At 42.9% G+C, this 21,416-nt stretch overlaps 1 pseudogene; it reads left to right on the top strand.

Moving 5' to 3' along the window:
• The first annotated feature begins 9,248 nt into the window (after positions 1-9,248).
• On the top strand, positions 9,249-12,172 carry LOC130035662 (N-acetyltransferase ESCO1-like; annotated as a pseudogene).
• Positions 12,173-21,416: the final 9,244 nt, after the last annotated feature.

Below are 21,416 nucleotides of genomic sequence, written 5' to 3' on the forward strand. Positions count from 1 at the left end.
AATTTATGTTTGGAGGAAAAAAGCAATATTATAAATATGGCCAAGAAGGCCAATCAATATCTAGAAACCAGTCCCGACATGTTCTAGCCTCTTGAAGATCCATGCCTTAACACAGACATTCCATGTGCATTCAAATTCATATCGGATAATCAGCCCAGGAACCATCCCAAACAGGTGCTCCAGAGTGCACACGACTTGCCTTCTTGTGTTCCCCATAATCATATCCCAAGATATCCCCCTGCAGACCAGTTAGCTCACCCAGTGTTCTGGGACTACAAAACAGACCAAGGAACACTCTAGAACACAGGAGCCCCAAGGACTTTACATATTAATCGTCCCAGTTGAAATCCACAAAGATTTGAAGATGAGCACACCTCTCAAGTGAGAAACAGGAGTCACCTCTCTCCAGCTCAGGCAACAGGGAATTCTCTTGAGAGAAAAAGCTTACAAAATGAGGTTTCACCACATTTTTTTACATTAGGTTATTTTTAGTGCGTTTTTTTTAAAAAAAAAGGCCCTCCCGTTGATCGTCGATTTGCTCGAGCGGGCCCAGTAACGTCTCCATTGGAGACTTTGTTGTTACTGTGTCTGGCATATCCAATACTCTCGGTAGCTTGCCGGGCTCTCCGTGAGGGGCGGAGGAATCGAACTCGGGTCGGCCATGTTGGCCGCTTGTAAGGCGAACGCCCTACCGCTGTGCTATCGCTCCTAAAAAAAAATATTTATATAAAAGGTTTTCATGTAAAATGGATCGCTTTTTGCTTTTTTTAAATTAAATTCTTTTTATTTTAATGAATCATTATGAGATACATTTACAGACTTAAGACTTTTATGATTGCATTTCAGTCAATGTTCAAGTACCCATTTCTCCACCAGTGCCCATTTTCCACCCCTAATGTTCCCAGTATCCCTCCCCCCCCCACCCCTTCCCACATCCTGCCTCTGTGGCAGGCAATATTCCCCATACTGTAATATGAGGAATACATCTAGTTTTGGGCATTAATAGATTTCTTCCTGTATTTTCTCAACTATCCGATCCACTGTTTCTTTCATGTCTTCCTTTACTTTCTGGATGTTTGCACCATTGATTGAGTTCCTTGAACATCCCCAGTATTTCATCTCGGAATTCTTTATCAAAGAGATCATATTTGTGGGTAACCCCTGTTTGCTGGGACTCTTCTTCGTCCTTTCCTTGTAGTGGAGTTTTGTGCTGTTTCTTCATGTTGTTGTGGTACAGAGGTAAAACCCTCAAGTTCACTAGTACTGTTCCCGCTTATTGAGGTAAAAGGTTATGAATGAGCTCAGCCAATGGTGGTCACCCATCTCCCCTTCTAGAATACTTCTTCCTCTCAAACATTATTCTGTGACTTATGATCGGCATCTAGAGAAGCGTTGGAGGATGTGCTCTTTTATATAGGTCTTGTACAGGTTAATTGTGTACACTGGTCTTTTAATGGAGTTGGTGTAAGCCAGTGGATTGTTGTCACATTGTGTTTTAGGTGGTCAGGATGTTTTGCACGGAATTAGGTGATATAGGCTAGCATATGAGTTGAGGGTGCTGGGAATGGGGAAAATAACTGAGGCCACACAGAAGTCCACGCCTCTTACAGTGGAGGCCACACCCCCAGCCAGTCCCAGCTGGTAGTCCCGGGTCCTGTCTGGCTTCCCTGTGGTGCGGACACTGTGTGAGAAGGGGTTCGTAGGGCGCACGGGGCAGGGATGTGCTGAGCGACAAACTTGCAGAGAAGGACAGCGTGGCAAGGTGTTCCCCAAAGTCTCCTCTGGCTGCCAGGCAGTGGAGACGTGAAGGGGGGGTGGGGAACGTGCCTGGGGCAGGGACGTGCTGACCCATGAACCTGCAGAGAGGTGAATGAGAAATTTTTTAAAGAAAATAATTTGATCATTATTTTGGGGTACAGTTGTATAGAGAGCTGCATAACACATGCAGATGGCAGAGGAACGAGAGATTCATGTATTCTTATTCATCTTGGATCTGGGTTCCTGGAAGAGCCCCCCCCCCCCCGCCCCCAACCCTCTGACATTCCTAAGTGATAAAAGCACCGGGGAGCATCTTCCACAAAAGGGGATCACGGGTAAATCCTGGACGAGGGATGGTGAGCAGAATCCAGACCATAATCAGAAGCTTGAGATTTTTACCTGCTTCTCTAGAGGAAGCTACTGACCCCCTAGCACAAGCTCACAGGCCAAGCGCACAGTCCAGGGCCCCTTAAGCAGCAAGAGCTGCTGCTGCTGCTGCTGGGCTCCTTCCGGCTGGCCCCAGGACCCTAGTGCTGGGCATTCTGGGAGTTCTGCTCTTCCCTCCCCCCCCCCCCCCCCCGCCCCCCACCACGCTAGCCTGCACGTGGGCCCTGAGAGCGGGGCATTCTGGGAGTTCTGCTCTTCCCCTCCCCCCCGCCCCCCACCGCTTGGGTAACTGCCTAGCCTTCACGTGGACCCTGAGAGCGGGGCATTCTGGGAGTTCTGCTCTTCCCCTCCCCCCCGCCCCCCACCGCTTGGGTAACTGCCTAGCCTTCAAGTGGACCCTGAGAGCGGGGCATTCTGGGAGTTCTGCTCTTCCCCTCCCCCCCGCCCCGCCCCGCCCCCCGCCCCCCACTGCGGGGAACTGCCTGAGAGCGGGGCATTCTGGGAGTTCTTCTCTTTCCCCCCCCCCCCAACTGCCTAGCCTTCACATGGGCCCTGAGAGCGGGGCATTCTGGGAGTTCTGCTCTCCCCCTCCCGCCCCCCACCGTGTGGGGAACTGTCTAGCCTTCATGTGGGCCCTGAGAGCGGGGCATTCTGGGAGTTCTGCTCTTCCCCTACCCCCGCCCCCCACCGCGCGGGGAACTGCCTAGCCTTCATGTGGGCCCTGAGAGCGGGGCATTCTGGGAGTTCTGCTCTTCCCCTCCCCCCGCCCCCCACCACGCGGGGAACTGCCTAGCCTTCATGTGGGCCCTGAGAGCGCTTCCGGCTGCCCCTTCTCGGGCTGCGGCTTCCTGAGGAAGACCCTGCGCGGTCAGGCCTGGCTGCTCACAGGAGGCTGCTCAGCACCAACTATGCGTCTCACTGCCCAGAGGTGGGGACCTTAAGGACAGGGTCTGTTTTGGGGGGGGGGGGGGGTTGAGGACTGCTCTGCGCCTTGTGACACTGACGCCTCAGTCTCGGGAGTGGGGGTGGGGGTGTGGGGGGTGTTCTACGCCTCGTCTCACTGAGGACGCCTCACGCCTCCTGGGGCTCTGAGCCTCATCACACTGAGGCCTCAGTATGGGGGGGCTCTGCAACTCGTCACACTGACGCCTCAGTTCGGGGGCTTCTGCGCCTAGTCACACTGACGCCTCCGTATGGGGGGTGGTGCTCTGTGCCTCATCTCTCTGATGCCTCACGCCTCATGGGGCTCTGAGCCTCAGTGGTGGGGGGGCGGGCTCTGAGCCTTGTCGCACTGACACCTCAGTAAGGGGGGGCGGGGCTCTGAACCTCGTCACACTGACGCCTTCAGTGGGGGGGGGGGCGGGGGAGCGCTCTCTAACCTTGTCACACCATTGTTCTCAGTTCTTGAGTGGTACCGTCAGTCTTGTCATACTGATACTGAAATCCTTAGGGAAATGTTCTCGTGTATGAAGGCGTGCACACGGAAGGGCTTTCAATAGCTCTATATATCTATATAAATCAATGGAAGAATGACCCTGTCCAAATTGCTTTTTGTATATTTTAAAAAACGCCGGTTTGATTCCTCCACCCCTCTCGGAGAGCCCGGCAAGCTACCTAGAGTATCTCGCCCGCACTGCAAAGCCTGGCAAGCTCCCCGTGAGGTATTGGATATGCCAAACACAGTAACAAGTCTCACAATGGAGATGTTACTGGGCCCGCTCGAGCAAATCGATGAACAATGGCAGGACAGTGCTACAGTGCTACAGTGCTATTCTGGTCTACAACTAGTGGTGCACAGAGCTTACTGCTGGCACTATGCTCAGAGATCACTCCTGACAGACTTGGGGAACGTTAAGGGTTGTGGGGAATCGAACCAGATTTGGCTGAATGCAAGTCTTTCCTGCTATATTATAACAAAGCCTTGATCAAATTGCTTTATATGTTGACTTTGTAAGTAATTCCTGCCTGACAGAGCTCACATGAGTATGCATGTGTTTCTTGAGCTGCAGAGCAGGGAGGGAGGGAATTCATGAGAGTCTCATGTAGTCTCTCTCTGGTGTTTCATCTCTAGAAATAAGTAAAAGGGAGGAAAACCACAGAGTCTTTTGTTCTGCGTTCTCAGGGTCCTATAAAAGGAACAAGAGAAAGACCAGGGAAATGGTGAAGGATAAGTTGCAGCCACAGCAAGCACCTTCCCTCCTGTTCCTGGAGGTTTGGCTTCTAGTCCCAAAGTGATCAGAGGCAAAGTCATCTCTCAGGAAATTCAGACCTAGGAAGGTTCCTGAACAGAAAAATGAACCTTGACACATTCCTGATTTCCAGGCTCAGAAACAGGCCTAGGGAAGCTTGGGAATAACACTGCCCAAGGGACTGTAAGGCTGGAGTGCACCCATACATCAAAAGAGAAGAGAAAAGCTTGTTTTCTTGAGTTTCCTATGGTTTCTTACCTCCTGGATATTTCTAGGTGTTTCAGGTGATGGTAAAAGGGCAGTATTACAAAGAAGATGCTCACTGCACCAAAGATGAGAAAGATTGTGTTAGGCACCCAGTAAGGAGAATTCGAATTTAACCAAATAAGAAGACTTCAGAGTAAAGAAATAATTCTCTACCTCAATTACTTGTCTTCCAGTAGGGGAATGAGCCCTGGGCTTCAGTTTGGAGACTTAAAACACTAACTCTCATCAGCTGCCCTGTGGCTTTTAAACAAAGGACACCTGCCAACAACAGTGGCTATAGCAAGAGGAGTTAGATAATTACAACCTCTTCCTCAGCTCCTGCGCCTTTCCTTGATCTTCAGTTTTCCTAGATTTATCCAGGTAGCAAAAAGATTTAAAACATGAAATTGTTCAAAAGATATTGAAAGATTAAAAAGACAAATACAACTAGAATAATATAGGCACTTTCCTTAGGGTTGCCACTTCTAGTACTTGAGAAACTGAAATTCCAGAACTCAGAGCCTGGGAAAAGGTACATCTCGGGCTTCTGAGATGCTGCAATATGGGGCAGGTTTATAGAGAGCAGAAGGCAGTAGCAGGAACCAGTTACTCTCTAAAGGGAAATCTACAGTTCCTGTGCACTGGGAAGCAATAAACATCTATTTTTCTTTTTTATTTTTATTTATTGATAGAATGGTGATAGAAGTGTGCAGAGGAACTGACAACAACTAGATGGAGTGAAACTAGATACACCAACACTTAGCTCTGAGGAAGAATAAATGAGTGTAGTTTGTTTCAAGGGCCTCCTAGCAGTGTTTATGGAACTGGGAGCTACTCCCTGTTGTCGTGGTTCCATGGTGCCTCCAGGATGGATTGGTGTTTGGGCCCAATCTGTGGTGCTCAAAGTACTGCATCAGGGATACATCTGGCAGTGGTCAGGAAGTTGTCAGTGACAGGGATTAAACTCGGAGCCATGTGCTCCAGACTTATTATCTCCTTGCCCCAAACATTGTTATTAATATTTACTTTTGTAAAGTTCTGTATAGTGCCAGAAGGAAATATAATTTTTTAGTGTAACTTCAGGTAACTCATACTAAATATTTCATTATTTAGTATTTATGTATTTTTGTATGTATTTATAAATAGTATTTAGTATTTATGTATGCATTTACGAATCTAGTATGTATGTATGTATTTTAGTCAAATTTAGATTTGTGGAATTAACTGTAATTGTTCATTTATAAGATCCAGGGAAACAAAAGAAATAGAGGATAAATAAGTTCAATGGAAGACATAGTAAGCAGAGACAGCATAATCCAACTGAATAAGAAAGCAGAGGAATATTATTAATAAGGAATACTATTAATAGGAGCAAAATTAAGATTTTAGCAATGAATCTCAATAAACCTTAATAACTAAATTGATTGCAATGAAAGAAACTTATTTAGAAAAAAATTCTCAGATAAAAATGAAACCTAAACTCATGCCTATACTAAGTTGTTCCTATATGGGGAGTTTCTTTTCTCTTCTCTTATACTTTGTAATAAACTTCAATTTTCTTAAAAAGCAAATAAGAAAACATTTAAAAAATCTAATATGAATTTTTTATAAGAAAAAACTCCAAAATGGAACTATACAATAAACATTAAGATTCACAAAACATTAAATAAAAGGATTAAGATCTTTTTAAGGAAAATTAATATCTTTTTTAAGAAAATCAAAATAGAAGCCAAAGCAAAATAATTGGAGGTACTTTAATTATATGTTAAAATGTTACTTTTTCCTGGAAGTATGGTTTCAAATATTTGTGAATCAAAGTATGTGGTCTATGTATATGTCCTACATATACATTTGTAGAACAATAAATTCACTAGAATAGAGGAACAAGTCTCACAATGGAGACATTACTGGGCCCGCTTGAGCAAATCGATGAACAACGGGAGGACCGTGCTACAGTGCTACAATTGAAAAAATGACTAACAAATCTGAACTCATAGACAAATATAATTTTTAGTATAACTACAGGTAACTCATGCTGAATGTATCTTTGTTTGTTTTAAGTTTTTGCACCCCACCCTCTGGTGAAGGGCTTTGCACTCTAGGATCACTCCTAGTGGCATTTGGAGGAACATTTGGGGTGATGGAGATTGAACCTGGCTTTGCTTCGTTTAAGGTCAGTACCTTTCCCGTGGTGCCAGCTCCTGAATGTCTTTTAAAACTATGCAAATAACCACCGCCCCCCACACTCACACACACAAACACTGAAAAATGAGCAGACAATCCATTAACTCTCAACAAACGTTGATCTGAATTATTGGAGAATATGTTCTCTGTTATGAGACAGCCAAGTTAGAAATACATATTTCAAAATGTGTGTTAAAATATTGCATTAGTTAAGAAATAAGTTCTAAACTATGAGTTGAAGAAGAATTTCTAATGGATACTAGGTAACCTTAGAATCAAATATTGTGCAGTGCAGTTCAAGCATTATTTAGATTAAGTGATTCCCGTATGTAGATACAACAAAAAGAAGTCTCCAGAGGTCTCCACGAGCTAAGCATTTGTTATAAGAAGTTTCAGAAAGAACAAAAGTTAAGTTCAAATGACAGAGAATGAAAGATTTTAACTTTAGATATACAATTTATTGTTTTGTCTTTTTGTTGTTGTTTTTGGTTTTTGGGTCACAACTCATGGTACTCAGGTCTTACTCCTGACTCTCTTCTTAGGAAACACTCTTAGTAGTGTTGTAGACCATTTCAGTGCTGGAGTTCAGTCCCAGGTTGTTCATATACACCCCATCTTTCCAACTCCACAAGATTTAGTTTTATAAAACAACTTGAAACTGGAACACTAAATCCCCTTTCTTTGATTTTGATGAAGTAAATTTAGAAAAAAAAAAAAGAAGAAAATGTAAGGAAAGATAGGGCTGTGGAGATAGCCAATGGGCTGGGCTGGAGCACATGCCTGGGATGCACAGGGCCCTGAGTTCAGTATTATCAGTGATAGCCCTGAAAAGCCTCAGCACTGCAAAAAGTCAGAGCAGAAATGGACCACCACAGATAAAAAGGATAAAGAAAAAAACCAGGAAAATAATATAAGAAAAATTTAAAGGTGGATATATGTTTGGACAGTTACAGATATTAAATACATTTGGACCACTTTCAAATATGAAAAATATTTTTTGAAAAAATTTCTAGGTAGTATCATTGATAAAAATGAACTTAAAGTCTTTAATATTTTATAATTATTAATAGATTGTCTTCTATGAAATATCTTCCTATAAATAGATCTCTAGGCCCATTTAACTTCTGTCTAACATTCAAGAACAAATAATTTCAATCTTATACAAATTCTTCAAGAAAATAGGAAAAACAAAAACACTACTGTGGTCCTCAATTTTGTGTATCATCTTGTATAATCTTTGCCCAGACATTTGACCAGTTATTATTTTTTGTCATTAATTTATTTTAAGTAAAGGTAAAGGCCCTCCGGTTGTTCATCGATTTGCTCGAGCGGGCCCAGTAACGTCTCCATTGGAGACTTTATTTTAAAAATTATTTTTCCCAAATATTAATTTAGATGTATCTGTGAAAGTATTTTGGTAAGATCAATATTTAAATTCATATGAACACTAGAGGTACGCGGGCTTCGTCAGACGCGCGGGAGAGCGCCGAGGGGGTCCCGGCGAGGCTAGCACAGACCCACCTGCAGCCTGCAGGACCTCGGGGACCTCGGCGTGGCCGGGTAGGGCCGGGGCGGGGCGGGCGGCGGGGGTGGGGGGGGGGGCGCCTGCAGGTAGCCGCAGCCCGGCCCGACCCTGACCCCCGCTCCCCACTCCCCGCGGCCCGCCTGCACCCCGAGGCCTGCGCGCGGCAAGGTCACGGCCGCAGAGTCGGGGCTTGGGGGCGCCGGGGCTGCATGCGAGAGCGGCGGGGGAGGGTTTCGGGCGTTCTAGCTCCTTGGGGGAGAGGCACGTGCTGCGGGGTGGAGCAGGTCCCCGAAGGAGAGAACTTTGCCACCCCCACCTCCCGCCCCTGGAGCTCTCGGAGCGGCGTTTGACCCGGGAATGGGCGCGCGCGGCTGGGGGGAGGGCGGAGCCGGTTTGGGATTAGTCCCGGGAACCTTGGGCGCCGTGCCCCAGAGCTGCAGGGGGGCTGCTTAACACAGGAAGTCCTTGCAGCGCCTAGTGTTCCTCAGATGAGTTCAGGAAGGAGCCTTTTGCAGAAGCTGCTGGGAGAAGACTTCCTAGGTGGAATATTCGAATATCAATGGGTTCCCGCCTCCAACGATGACAGATCACAAATACACAGGAAGTTTTCGGAAGCATCATTTATTAGACGCATCATCAATCAACTTAAAGTGATACATGATTCCCGTTTCAGTAAGGTGCTGTGTAATGTGTTAAGAGCATATTATAAGGAATGATTTTGTCAAATTTTCATGAGTTATGGTTGCTGAAAGATCAGTTCTGTCTTGTGGGAAAAGAACTGGATGACAGAAACCTTACTTGAAGCAAACCAGTATTCTTGTTGAAAATGTATAGCAGCATCAGTTAAAGTTCATTCTTAAGACCTGCTTCTCAGTAATAATACTAGGTATTCAGCATTCCCACCTTCAAGGTCACGAAAATTCTCTCAAAACTACTCAGAAAAGGGGGACAAAGGAATGATGTCCATGCAGGAGAAATCAAAAGAAAATTCCTCCAATGTCACTAAGAAAAGAGAAGATAGAAATTTAGAAACAAAAATTGAAGAGTCTCAGAAAAATCTAGCCAAAAAATCAGGACCAAAGGAAGTTTTAAAATCACCAGTTAATTCTTCCAGTGAAAATAAAATAAATCGGCCCGAATTTGGAACATGCATGAGTACAAGGTCAGCAAAGGCAGCATCCAGTGACAAAAAAGCTAACACCTCCATTAATAAAAATGTAACTAAATTCACAACAAGAATCTATGAAAAAGAAGAAATCATCTCAGAAAAAATCAGTGAATGAAACCTCCACATCGAATGAGCAGCTTAACCGAAGATCACAAAGACTACAACAATTAGCAGAGGTTTCAACAAGGACTCTGCGGAGTAGAGAAATTCAGGGCCCCGTACAAGCAGTTAAACAGAATTTTCCACTAACAAGAAAAGAGTACTGTAGTAATACTCAGAGTAAGACTAGCCCGCTCGAGTAAAGTAAAAACAAGTACAAACCATGTGAAAAGGAAAGTACAGGAGAAGTCTGACTTTAAAGAGGATGGAAATCCAGTTCTCAATGAAATAAATTCACCAAAAGGAAAAAAAACGCAAAGTAGAGCACCAGGCAGCTGATACCAGCAGTTCTCAGTGCTTAAAAGGATCTGATGAAAAATGTCATCAGAAGAATTCTAGAAAAGAGGAAACAAAACCTGTGCCTGTAGCTTCTGAGATAAAAAGATCAAAAGTGGCTACTTCACTGATCTCTAAAAAGAGTGAAATGAAGAAGTCTGTTCATACACAAGTGATTACTACTGCAAAATCCCCAAAACGTCCACAGCCATTAGTGCCTGAACAAAATGTCGATAACGAACTGGAGTAAGAAGGAAAGAACAAGCGAGGTAGCATTCTTCAACTATGTGAAGAAATTGCTGGTGAAATTGAGTCAGATACTGTAGAGGTGAGAAAGGAATCTTCACAAGTAGAAAGTGTAAATGAGGACCAGTGTACGGAAGTGAAGTTGAAAGAGACCGATGTTGAAGGGCAAACACTTCATCACCAGAAAACAAATCATTTCTTTCCCAGTAGAAAAACAAAGCCTGTGAAATGTATACTAAATGGAATAAACAGCTTAACTAAAAAGAACTCTAACTGGACTAAAATTAAGCTATCAAAGTTTAATTCTGTGCAACAAAATAAGTTGGATTCTCAAGTTTCTCCCAAATTGGACTTATTACGAACCAGTTTTTCACTACCAGCTTTAGAAGTGCATCATCCAGTGACTCAGAGTACATTTTTAGGGTTAAAACCACATCTTGATAAAAACATGGCTTGTCAGCAGGAAGAAATGAAAAAACTTAATTCTGAAGAAGCTAAAATTAATGATACTGAAGTTGAAATTAATAAAACCACAAAAAGTGCTTCTGAAAATTGTGATTTGGATAATCAGATAAAACTTCCTGTCCCATCATTGGATAACCAGATGAAACATTCTTCTGAATCAACACCAGATAAGAATTTCAGCCCGCATTTGGAATCTAAGCTTGAAAAGTGTACAGTGGAAAATTCTACCACAGTTGCAGCACTGCTCAGTCAAGCAAAAATTGATTCAAGAGACAGTACATTTGCAGGTTCAGTTCCCCAACAGCATAGTAGTATACTCAGTAACCAAACATCTAAGATCAGTGACAACAGAGAGAAGACACAAAATCATTCTTGGTCTGAGTGTAATTCCCGTTTGGAGTTAACAATTCCAAAGGAGTTGAAGCTAAAAGAAACAGAAAAAGTTGATGAAAAACAGTTGATCATAGATGCTGGACAAAAAAGATTTGGAGCACTATCTTGTAATGTTTGTGGCATGCTTTACACAGCTTCAAATCCTGAAGATGAAACACAACATCTGCTCTTCCATAATCAGTTTATTAGTGCTGTAAAATATGTGGACTGGAAAAAAGAAAGAATTCTGGCTGAATACCCAGGTGGCAGGATAATAATGGTCCTTCCTGAAGACCCAAAGTATGCTTTGAAAAAGGTCGACGAAATTAGAGAGATGGTTGATAATGATTTAGGTTTCCAACAGGCTCCACTAATGTGCTATTCTAGAACTAAAACACTTCTCTTTATTTCTAATGACAAAAAAGTAGTTGGCTGTCTAATTGCGGAACATATCCAGTGGGGCTACAGAGTCATGGAAGAGAAACTTCCAGTTGTAAGATCAGAAGAAGAAAAAGTCAGATTTGAAAGGCAAAAGGCCTGGTGCTGCTCAACATTGCCAGAACCTGCAATCTGTGGTATCAGCCGTATATGGGTATTCAGCATGATGCGACGCAAGAAAATTGCTTCTCGAATGATTGAATGCCTAAGGAGCAATTTTATATACGGCTCATACTTGAGTAAAGAAGAAATTGCTTTCTCAGATCCCACGCCTGATGGAAAACTGTTTGCAACACAGTACTGTGGCACTGGTCAGTTTTTGGTATATAATTTTATTAATGGACAAAATAATACCTAAAACAGATTCTTGCCTACAGTACTAGAAGATCTACTGAAGAGAAATGAGAGAAATGGGATTGGTTGCTGACTTTAACCAGGAACTAGGGCCATTTTTATTATAATGAACTCAGGATTGGCAACAGCCATAACGTTGTTCCATTTTCATAAATTGGAAACAGTGCAATAATAGCTTATTGTTTTGTTTTTTAAAGAAGATATTTTATTATCTTTTACAGAAATTTATGATTGATGTATTTTATCTATACTTATTTAGACATGTTTACATGCAGTGGATAATTGTTCATAGTGGACTGAAAACTAATGCAAGGACTATGGTCTCAGTTGATAAGTATATTTTGAAGTTCTTAATATGGAAATATACCAGTGTAGCTTGGTGTACTGTATTTTTTATATGAATCTGCTGATACCAGTTAGTTTTAAAAATGTATTTTCACAGAGCAGAAACCAGTGTTTTTGTTATTATTTAAGAAGAGACTCTGAAAGATACTTTGATGATGACCCTTTAAAAAAAATGCAGAGTTCCAGGGACCAGAGAGATAGTACAGCAGGTAGGGTGTTTGCCTTGCACATGACCACCCTGGGTTCAATCCCTGGCATCCCACCGAGTACCGTCAGGATTGATTCCTGGGTGCAGAGCCAGGAGTAACTCCTGAGCATTGCTAGGTGTGGCCCCCAAACCTCCCTACCACCCTCCCCCCAAAAAAAAAGCACCACCCCGGGTACATGAAGAATTTGGGTATTGATTTTTTTCTTTCATCTCTTTTTTTAGGGACCTACTAATGGAGAGCTAGTGTTAAGTATCCCTTGAAGTTTATTATTTTAGTGTCATTTTTCTTTAAATGGCAACTTTGGCACACTTAGGCTATTTATATTTAGGCTATAAACCCCAAAGAGGTTTATAAACATATGGAATAGTCACAGCTAAACCTGAATAACTTGGTATCTGCGTTGTTATTGCTCAGAAATACTACACTGAGTATATACCCTTGTTACGGAACTTCATTTTGATACTTGTCTATCCTTCATAGTGCCCTCTACTTTTAAAGGGTTTATATGTTGAAAAACTGCTGTGGCCTTTTATGATATGTATATAATGTAGAATAAAATAATAAAATAATTGATAGCTTTTAAAAAAGTGAAAAAAAATTCATATGAACACTAGCACTAGCACTATCTTCTCATTGTTCCCCGATTTACTCGAGCGGGCACCAGTAACATGTCCATTGTGAGACTTGTTGTTACTGTTTCTGGCATATCGAATATGTCACGGTAGCTTGCCAGGCTTTGCTGTGTGGGTGGGATACTCTCGGCAGCTTGCCGGGCTCTCCGAAAGGGGTGGAGGAATCAAACTTGGGTCTGCTGCATGCAAGGCAAACGCCCTACCTGCTGTGCTATTGCTCCAGCCCATAATAGTAACATATATAAATTATAGTACCACTTTTATTATTCTCTATGTGGTTTATTGTAAATAGTACTGCTATATTTTTTAAAAATTTACATAGACATGAGAATATTCATTATATGTTTGTATGCCAGTGTGTGTATGTGCACACACTCGTGCACACATACGTGTGTATTGAACTCAGGCCTCACCAATGCATGTGAATAGTTCTACCTCTAGCTATATTCTTGATGTCCAGTGGTTCTATATTTAATTTGTTAAAGAAAAAATTATTTTGGCACTGTAACTTATAATACTGCTAATACTGCTACAAGTAATGATTCAGGTATACATTCTTCCTATACCACATGCAGCACTAGAGTTCAAGCTTCCCTCCACCAGTCTCTCTCGGCTTCCTCTCACCACTGTATAATCTCCTTAATCAAACTCAGTTCTGTGAGCCAACTCTCAGAGTTGGATTTTTTCTACTCTGTTGCTATTTGCATTATACTCTTTATATGAGACGAGAGAGAACATTTGTTATCTGTCCTCCTCCCTTTGACTCAGTTCACTCTGAATAATACCCTCCAGTTCCATCTGTGTCATTGCAGTGAGTTATAGGAGTTAATGTTTCCTTAGAGCTGAGCAGTATTCTATTGTTTATGTATTTATCTACTCATGGATTATTGTGCACTCAGTTTCCAGATATTATTGTGAATAGTGCTGCAATAAACAAAGTGGTTCCACTTCTTGGCATCTACCCCAAGAGTACCCAAATGTTAATATTTCAAGGAGCGTTCATAGATCCACATAGTGACTGCATCAATTTACATTCCCGCCAACAGTATACATGGAGCCCCTTTCTCCACATCCTCACCAGAACTCATCACCTGTATTTTGGGTGACAGTTCATTAATAAGAGTGGAAGGGGATATCTCATTTGGTTGATATATCATCTGATACATGTCTAGGAGAGGAGAACTCTAAAAGAGGTAGAAAAGATAAGGCTTGGATACTTCTTCTTAATTATAGTAAAATGCAAAAAATTGTATTTAAAAATATGACTCGAAGAAATAATTATTAAGCAGGACCTAGAAATATAGAAAAGCAGCATATCTCTATGGCAAAAAAATAAATGTTATTTTCAGAAGAGAACCCTATAGCTGAGTTATCATTTCATAGAGACCATAAGTATGGTTCATGGACTTAATCAGTAATCTTAGCCATGGCTAGGGTGAGAGATGGAATTAAACCTACGAAGACTCTACCAGTTTGAAGTAAAGGGATAGAAGGAAGGTAGAGGCTCTTAGATTTCTTGGATTTGCTCAGTCTGAGCCATATATGACTGAATATGCTGTTTTCTTCCATGAAGGGATGGAACATCCTTGAAAGAATTCAGAGACAAGGGGATGCCCAATGCATCCCACAAAGGAGGAAGCATCTTTTCTGCATGGGTTCCACAGCAGAGTAGGTGTAGAGCGTCACTTGGGTGACCCTCATCTCCTGATCTGGAAGGGCACAGGCACCTCTCAGGACCCTGGGTGTGATGTTCCTAATCCAGTGAATCTGGACAGTGAAACAAGGAGGCAAAGAAGATTGCTCTTGAGTACTGAGATTTCATGAAATTTTCTGTCAGGTTACCGATTTGCTTGGAATCCTTCATCCCTGCCTTCACCTTTATTTCCCCATTTTGGAACAAAAATATGTAATCTCTGACAGTTCTACCATTATATTATCTCAGTATACGAATTGTTTTATTTCATAGCTTCAGTGTTAGGAATTTTGTCCAAGCACGCAGTATGATTTTTACCCCTTCCTACTTTAGAGCTTATTTTTCTTACCAGGTTTAGACCTTAGTGTTGATGCTGGAAAGAGTTAAGACTTTCATGGATGGTTGGTTGGATAAATGTAATCTGTATGGGAGAAAAACACAATTTTGAGGCTAGGAGTAGAAAACCATGTAGTGGTTTGCATCCACTCCAAATACTTACCAGCCAGAACTTTAAACTATCTTAGCTGAACCTTAGAATTTTGTTATATTCTAGTGATATGCATAATACCATTTGAAATTATTTAATTTTTTAATTTTATCAAAAAGTAAAATAAACAGTATAATTAAACATTGTAGATCAATAAATAGAAATTTGCTAGAGAATGAACTGAAATATCAGAAATGATTTCTTTGTGAGAAAGTTTTATATGGTTGAAAACCAAGCCTCTGTAATTCTGTGTAAAATGTTGAGTTAGATGTAGAGTTTTCCAGTTTTGTGAATTTAACTTTTCATTTTGGGTTTCATTTGCTGTAATATCCCTTTGTCATTTTTCAAAGTAGTTATTTTGAACTTAGTTATTTTGTTCATCTCCAATTAAATATGTAAAAAGTGATACCTGATGGCTTTCAACTAAACAATAAATTTCAATAAGTGAAATATTTTTCATTAGATAATGGCATTTTGGACCATAATTAGTACTTCTTTAAAAAGTGTGTCAGAGCTCAAGGTAATACCAACTCCATCAAGGAAAGAATTTTCAGGTTTGCACTAAGAACTGTAATTTTTTGAAAAGAAGCAGTGATACTGTAGTACAAGAACAAAATACATAAACATTTTATCCAGGGGCTTAGCTAGTGATACTCCTGCTCTCTGTTTACTAAGTGACTTAAAAATCGATTCAGTCCTCTCAGTGACTATGCAAAGCACTGCACTGAGGGGCTCACTGTGATGTGTTTGTAGTTTCTGTGGGGCACGGGGAAGTCAGTGTGTGGACTGTGTAGATCTGTGTGTGGGTTTGTGTTGGTCTGTGATCTTGGAGAGATGTATCTGTATGAGTCTCCTGTGGGAGAAACTTTGCACTGTCTATGCACAAAATTTCTGACTAGCCGAGGTCTTTGTGGGACTGTGGGAGATCTCTGTATGGAAATCTGTATGAGTAATCTTTATGGTGCTGAGTCAGAAATCTATGCCCGTGTCTGTGAGTCTGAATTGGGAATCTCAGTGGGATTTGCTAGTGGTTTCAGCCTGAGGCTGTCAGGGGTCTCTTCCTGGGAATGTTGGAGGGTCAGACCATCTCATAGGGGGATTCCACAGCTCTGGTCAGCCAGGGATGTGGGGCCAATATAGGATTCGCTAGATGTGAGATATAGAACTGCTCCCACACTTGGACTGATCCCTCAGCTAGTGATACTTGCTCAATTATCTGCTGAAATATCACATACAGGAACTTTCCAGAAGAAAAATATATTCTTTTTATATATATAAAAAATTATGCCTCCCTGTATTATCTGTGGACATCTGAACAAAGCAAACCTGGGCCAGCAATAGTGCTGTATGCCATCCTGCCCTGTCCCATCATTGAACAGGTCACTTCTAGCCTGTTTGCAAAAAATCCGCTTTGAGGTCTTCTTTCTTCTGTATTTGGGGTGAACAGTATGGAAATCATGCAAGACCAACATGAACCTACAGGCCTGTTTGATGGCCTTTGAGTCCTACTGCCCCTGGGAGTCACTTTTGAGGTTCAATAAAAGTCATTAAGAATGGAAGTTCTTCCTTGTCTTCCCATTGCTCTCTGGCTTAATTGTGATACCCAGAGACATACAGTATAATCCTCCCAGCTTGAAGGTTTTTCTTGTGGGGCCTTTGTGAGGAGCTGAGTAACTAATCATGTCTGAGTTCTGGATGTGGACAGGGAGAAGCATCTAGGGACCTTTCTGAGCCTCTGGGACCTTAAAATTGTCTTTATTTGTCAAAGAAACATGACAGAACTGGGTTCATCTTTTTTCACCACTTTGGGCACCTGTGTCACTTTGCCTCCTTCCTCCACTTCTCACTAGACCCAGTGACCCAAGATACCCGTGAACAGCACCCAGTCACTATCCCCCTTCATTCTCCAGAAAGGACGGTCATTCCTCCAGGGTGGGTGAAGAAAACACCTAGATCCTCCCTATACTTCCAATGCTGCATGCCCTTAGACAAACACACACACACACACACACACACACACACACACACACTTACACACATGTATACACACATATACACACATTCTTTCATTGACAGGTGAAAAAGTGCCCCTGCAGCCTGTGTCATCTTTTCTTCCCAGTGAAGTCGGGTCAGATTGTTCCACCTCTGGCCACTGGGTCACTGGGTCTACTTGTGTGACAAGTACAACTATCTCATAATTTTGGAGTCTCTGGGATATTTTTTGAATGAAAACCCTAGAGACGGAGAAGATTATGATAGAGCCTGAGGAAAGATGAACCGTTTCCTGGAGGGTTCTTTTGACTTTTGCTCAGGGTGACAAGCCCTCATGCCATCCTTCGTTTATGTAGGGACAGTGTGAAGGTGCCGTGAGGGAGTAGGATGAGGTTGGTTTGCTGATATCAGCATCTCTCCAGGATTTGAGACATTTGAAGTCAAAAAAAGATAGCTGGGAATAAAAGACAAAAACTACCAACTCTCAAAAACAGAACAAAGCTTAACACAAAAAAACAAGTTTATTTTAGGAAGCAGTATTCTGGGATGACTGTTAGAACAGGCGAGATGTATTAATGTAGGAATATACTGCTTTCTCTGAACATACTGAACGGCTTCCTGGCAAAGTAGCTTTATCTTGGCCAATGCGGGAGGATGATGATCTTGTTGAACAAGTCATAATTTTCTTAACATAGCTCATTGAGAGATTCATAGACTAGTCAGAAGTTCCAGAATTCCTGGAAATTTGCTGGCTGTGTCCAGCTGTGGATCCTAGCTCCCAGGGTGGCAGGACCCCATCACCACTTTTTTTGTTGTTGATCATATATTTATGCCTCTGAGAAAGGACCTGCTGAGAGGAGAGCATATCTCTTCTCAAATGCTTTTGTTCTGGGTAGGTAAGGTTCCTTTGACTGGAAGAACTGCTGCCTGGAGGGATCTGAAGTTTTTGACTCTGCAGGTTTGCCCCTGAGGCGCTCACTCTGTGCTGAAGTCCCAATTTATCCACCAATATTTGTTCCACAACTGATGTGATTGTGTGTGCCGCAAGCATCTCTTTGTTCTCAATCTGCCTGCTTTGGACTGGACCTTGACACTGAGAAATGACTGATGCGGAACTGATGTTTTCACCTGGATCTTTCAATCCTTGCCCCGTCTTACTGAAGTTCAGATAATGCGGAGAGTGCCCCATCCTCTCTCTCATGTGACCTCCCATGATTTCAGGCTCATTTTCTGGCATGAGCTGCGTGGATTTCCTCCTGAATATGTCTCCTCTCTGCCCCTTCAAAAGAGTGGAGCTCTTCGCACTGGCTGGGGAATCCTTCCATCGTGGAAACTCAGTCTTTGCACCTTCTTGGGCCCATCTGTCATCCTTTCTTTTATCAAACATAGCCATATCCCTCTCATAAACAATTGACTCATCCTTCTCCATAGCCTCACTCTTCAATATTGTTCTCTCAACTGTAATAGAATCTTTACTCACATAAGGTGAGCTTAAAAGATTCTCTATTAGCCTAGTTGGGATAGTCTTACACTTCTTACCCATGTGGGTAGTGCTGTCTTCTCTCACTACAATAGAAACATCGTTCGGTTTGCCTGTTGGTGTAAGTATTTGGCTGTCTGAATTATCTTGGTCCTCACATTTTTGTATACTGGGCTCCTGCTGCTTCTGGCTCCTTTCCCCATGAAATATGTGGTCTAAAAACAGTTGGATAGTGTTTTCCCCACATTGTTTCTCTGGGGAATCAGACTGTGCCCTCTGACCAGCCAAGATGTCTACAACAAGGGGGACTTTTGTCTGCAAGTCTTGAAGGAGCACGTTGTTGCAAGTGTCTTGGATCAACATACCTGTTGCAATGTCTTGAAGGAGCATGTCAGTGTGAGATTCCTTAGAGATCAATTTGATGGGCTGGCACTGCGAATATTGATCTGAGTCTCCATTTGTTTTGAGTTTAAATTGATTAGCAACCTTTGTTGCTAGATATGGCTTATTTGGATCTTGTGCAGTCACCTTGTTGAACATTGAACTAAAAGGAGTCAGATTCGGATTAGCAGTCTGGGACCTGGCCTTAACACTAGGGTCCAAGATGACATCCCAAGCTGGGCCATTCTTACTCTTGACTTGTTTTCTGGCCTCTGTGGTGACCATCACTGTTGTGGTCTTTTTCATATACACCTCATTCATGGCCTTTTTGCCCCTCAATGATTTTTTTTCTAAATTGTTTTTCAGTACAGCTACCTTTTGGGCATGGTCGACTGGAGCTGGACCTACACTCTTCTTTGGTTCACTTATGAAATTTAGAGACCCCTGAGGGTTGCCTCTTCTGACACTCGAGCCTCTCTCTCCCTGCCAGGGTCTTACCTGAACTCTGGATGGAATGGTCTGAGAAGGCATCCTGCTCCCCTTCCCAGTCCCTAGTGCCTTGGAGGAGTGTTGGCAGACCTCAGTTGTGGTCCTTCCCAGGGCCTTAGTCGTTTCCTCAGGCTCAGGTAAAGGGACAGTGAGGGGACTCCCAGCCCTGATGGCAGATGTAGTTTTCATCACTTGCTCTCTCTTTTGGGCCTGATGGACTTTCCAACCCTTGGAGGACGATATTTTACTGGTTTCCACAGCTGCATTGTAGTTGCAGAAGACTGTGATCCAGGACCGACGCACACGCACGGGGAACAAGCCATGTTTGATTTGACTCTTCTTTTTTGATAAATGAGCATCCAACTTTTCTTTTAGGTGTCCCGGCAATAAAAATATTAACCAATGAGTCTGAAAAACATTGCCATACTTGGGAAAAGAGTGTTTCTTGAAGAACAGATATTCTTTATCTTTGATGTTCCCCAGGGGTAAGTGGATGGTGGTGTCATGCTGAGCACCCCCTGATTGAGCCTTAGGCTTCCGTGGGTACTTGTACCTTGCTGTGGTTGTAATAAAACACCAGATGGTACTCGCCCACAGCCACAAAGCGAGTGACAGCAACCAACTTAGACACTCCAGAACAGATAGTGCTGGGAGAAGAGATTTTCGAAAAGACTTAATAGGAGGATCATTTGATAGAGAGCCCAGTTCAGACTGAGCTTGACATTCTGATGACTGGGCAGAGGCCAGAAGTAGCAGGTCCCCTGGACTGGAGACATCTGAGAGAGAAACAGTAGGAGCAGCATCTGCTGTCCCTGGTCTGGGGTCCTGATCTAAGTGTTGATGGTTATCACTCATTTCAGCTCTGGCAGGGCCTGTGTTGATATGTTTACACCTGAGCTGAGAACTTTTACCATTGTCATGATATATTTTCAGGCAGTTTCTGGCAGGGGCTGTGTTGTTATGTTGACCCCAGAGCTGGGAGCTTTCACCATTTTCATGGTATTTTTTCAGGTGGGTTCTGGTATGCCTTGTTCTTGAACTTTCATACAAAAGCTGTTGGTACTCATTTTTGTCAGGACCCTTCCTCAGGTTGCTGCAGGGACAGAAAATAGAAGCTGCAGTCTGTGGGGTGGAGTGGCCCAAAATGGGATGGACTCCTGGTACCCACCTGCAGCCCAGGAGTCCCTGGACTGCCCCTGTGATGATGTCACAAAGCTCCAAGTGTTCTTCCCTCTGCTCCCTCCCCCCACCTACGCTTTGTTTCTGTGGCTTCCTTGCCAGAGTAGAATCTGAGGTTCTGGGAGGACACAAGGGGAAGTTTATTTACCTGTACAAAAGATAGTTTGAGTTTGGTGTCTCATCAGGTTCTTGCTGGCCGTCTCTAAATGCTGAGAATCAGGAGAGAGGGTTATGAAGAACAAAGAGATAAGTCATGACTTCCAGGTAGACATTAGGGAATTTACTTCTCTAGAACCTCAGTGTCAGTGTATCAGACCACATGATCACTGACACTTTCACCCTGGTTCATAATAGCTGTTTTGTCATTTCAAAGTGATCCTAGTCCATTGCATTTTCAAGGCTTTAGACTGCCCAATGGGAAAGAAAGCACAGGAACCACCCCCAGATGAATCTGCACACAGTAAAGAAATGTGTCCCCAGTCTGACCTGGTGGTCCGACCCCTTAGACCAGGCATTGCAGGTCAACTCCAGGCACACCTGGAAGCACCCATTTTCCTTGTAGTGCTCTGAGAATGGAATTAAGGGGTGTCTAGGTTTAGCCTACATTCCACATGTCTTGCCAGGGCTGTTTACTGAGGATGTTCTACTGCTGGACCCCTTGGTTACAGGAAGCCAAGCCTCAGGGATGGGAGAGATGGGGTGACTCACGTGACTACATAGAAAAGCTCACCTTCCCCTGTTCCAACTGTCATGCTGCTCCTA

Source organism: Sorex fumeus, unplaced genomic scaffold (assembly GCF_029834395.1).
Source record: "Sorex fumeus unplaced genomic scaffold, SorFum_2.1 ptg000063l, whole genome shotgun sequence".
NCBI classification, from domain to species: domain Eukaryota; kingdom Metazoa; phylum Chordata; class Mammalia; order Eulipotyphla; family Soricidae; genus Sorex; species Sorex fumeus.